A 3073-nucleotide genomic window follows, 5' to 3' on the forward strand; every position below is an offset into this window, starting at 1 on the left:
GTAGCTTGTCTTGTAGGAAGCAGGACCTGCAGGAGGCTGAGGGAGGAGAGCCCACATGTGTGTGGGAAGAGGCATTTTCTTCCTGCAGTGCTGGGTGAGGCCTTTGCACTTGACAGAGGCTGGGGGTGGCTGGAGGGACCTAAGGCACCCTGAGAATGGTGTCAGCTCCTAGGCCAAAGACGGCACATCACACAGCACAACACATACTACATGCCTTGCGTGCTGCCTGAGGCCTGGGAGGTGTGGGCAGGTGCTTTTTCTGTGGGAAGGAGGCCTCTGAGGGCTTTGGAAGCCCAGCTGCACGCCATGGTGGCCCCTCCTCTTGCAGTGACTGGCCTGTACTTGGGTGCTTCCTACCCTACCTGGGCTCTTTTACCACATTGTCCCATGAGATGTGTCCCCTTGAGGGATCTACAGAAGGTCCAGGTGTGAGGCAGGCACAGGGAAAGCAACCACACATCTGCTTCTGACACGGAGGGGTGGGGCCTGGCACACCTGCCAAACGATGGGGATCCCTGTCCCCATGGTGGAGGTGCATGGCCTTGGTGGCTGGCCAGCCATCTGAAGCAGGCAAACACTTGTGGTCTTGGAGATGACATAGTTGGTCTTGGGTAGGTCCTTACGTGCCCTTGTTCCTGGGATGCCTGTCTCCCCTTACCTGCCCTCCCTGAGAGACCTGATTCTTGCTCTGATGGAGTTCACAGGACTCAGGGAATGGTGGAGGTGCATGGCCTTGGTGGCTGGCCAGCCATCTGAAGCAGGCAAACACTTGTGGGCTTGGAGGTGACATAGTTGGTCTTGGGTAGGTCCTTACGTGCCCTTGTTTCTGGGATGCCTGTCTCCCCTTACCTGTCCTCCCTGAGAGACCTGATTCTTGCTCTGATGGAGTTCACAGGACTCAGGGACATAAGTGGTTTACCCAGGGCCTTGTGCCTAAGACATCCTTACGCCTCTGACAGAGGACAGTATCAAGACTCTTTCCTAAGACAGAGCACCAGAGAGCTCAACAAAGCGGAGGTGTGGGTACTAGACCATCGGGGATCTCGGACCACTCTGTGCTCTGTCAGCCTTAGAAAGGGGAGCCCTGTGGGCTCAGGCTCCACTCTGGCCAGGGCAGGGGTGTGAGGTGGGGGATGTGTCAGGATGGTACTGTCATTTTTATAGGCAGGGGGATAAACCTATGGAGAGGTGGCCTGCTTGGGTGGGGGGGTGGTACCTGAGGGGATCTACCCTGGTACTCATTTTAAGATGTGCTGCCCATGTTACCCGTCTGCAGCAGAGGAGGGTGAAGTGAGGTACCCGACTGCTGGAAAATGGGGGTGATGCTGCTTCCAGCCTTCAGGAGGCTGTGGCTCATGTACCCTGGGCCCTGGTGGGTCCTGATCCGGCTGCAGCTGAGCCCCTCCCCCTCCTTCTGTCCTCCCGACAGGTACGTGGTCTTTCTGAAGCTGTTCCTGGAGACGGCAGAGCAGCACTTTATGGTAGGACACAGGGTCACATACTACGTCTTCACTGACCGGCCGGCTGACGTGCCGCAGGTGCCCCTGGGAGCCAACCGGCAGCTGGTGGTCTTATCTGTACGCAATTACACGCGCTGGCAAGACGTGTCCATGCACCGCATGGAGATGATCAGCCACTTCTCAGAGCAGCGCTTCCTGCAGGAGGTGGATTACCTGGTGTGTGTGGATGTGGACATGAAGTTCCAGGACCACGTGGGTGTGGAGATCCTGTCTGCGCTCTTCGGCACCCTGCATCCGGTCTTCTACCGCAGTGGGCGCAAGGCCTTCACCTACGAGCGCCGGCCCCAGTCCCAAGCCTACATCCCCTGGGACAACGGTGACTTTTACTACATGGGGGCCTTCTTTGGGGGGTCCGTGGTGGAGGTGAGCAAGCTCACTAAGGCCTGTCACCAGGCCATGGTGGTAGACCAGGCCAACGGCATCGAGGCCGTGTGGCATGACGAAAGCCATCTCAACAAGTACCTGTTATATCACAAGCCCACGAAGGTGCTGTCTCCAGAGTACATGTGGGACCAGCGGCTGCTGGGCTGGCCCTCCATCATCAAGAAGCTGAGATATGTGGCCGTTCCCAAAAACCACCAGGAAATCCGGAACCGGTAGCTGGGCTTCCCAGCTGCAGTAGAAAGGGGGCCTGCAGCTGGGTCTCTCTGGCTGTGCAGAGCCGGAAGGACTTGGTTTGAGAGGAGCTGCCGAAGTGGTAACTCTGCTCCACCTCTGGGTCAAGCAGGTCCAGCACCACTTAGCCCACCTCGACCTCGCCCCCTGGGGAGGCCACCGCCTCGAGTGGCCTACATGCCTGAAGTGCTTCAGCTCTGGGACATGATGGGACACAGGTGAAGCCTTCAAAATGAGGAAGAAACCCGTCCCGGTCTCCCAAGGGCCTGCGCGTCTTCAGCTTCAGGCCTGTCCCCTCCCTTGGCAGGGAGCCCTGCCAGCTGGACAGTGCTCTCGGGGGCAGGTGGACAAAGAGGGAGGGTCGCAGCCTCCTGGCCTGGGGGTGCTTAGCTCCCACCGAGCCAGATCGGGTGGAAGGGGCCTGGTTGATCATTGCCTTTGGCCAATTTTGATTGATTTAGGATTGCCAGTTCTCTGTTACTGGAAATAAATGTATTTCTAGATGATAATAAGTTCTCAATTTTCTTTTGTTCTTTATTTTCTTTTCCTTTGAGGTTCTTGGGATTGAACCCAGGGCCTCATGGATGCTAGGTAGGGACTCTGCCGCTGAGGCACATCCCCAGCCCAGACCCTGTCTTTTAGAGACACTGAACCTGCTGCCTGCCAGTCCATCACACCATTGCCATACTTTTGTTTCCTTTGGATATTTCCAATACAAAGATTACTTTTTTTCCTTTTCTTTTTTGGACAGTGCTGGGTTCAGACACTTTGAAATGTTTACTGAGGCGTCAGAATGTACTGACTCCATCTTGGCTAGCTTCTTCAGACAAGCCTGGACAAGCCCAGGCATGTTGTAAACTTCCAGTTGCTAAGCTCCACCCCCCTCACCCACCCACCGGGAAGCTATAGATTAAGCAAGTCCTGGACATGTAAAAGCC

At 56.3% G+C, this 3073-nt stretch overlaps 1 pseudogene; it reads left to right on the forward strand.

Moving 5' to 3' along the window:
• The first annotated feature begins 1313 nt into the window (after positions 1-1313).
• LOC103743842 lies at positions 1314-2615 on the forward strand (annotated as a pseudogene).
• The last annotated feature ends 458 nt before the right edge of the window (positions 2616-3073 follow it).

Source organism: Nannospalax galili, unplaced genomic scaffold, assembly GCF_000622305.1.
Source record: "Nannospalax galili isolate Female #2095 unplaced genomic scaffold, S.galili_v1.0 scaffold5462, whole genome shotgun sequence".
In the NCBI taxonomy this organism is placed as follows: Eukaryota; Metazoa; Chordata; class Mammalia; order Rodentia; family Spalacidae; genus Nannospalax; species Nannospalax galili.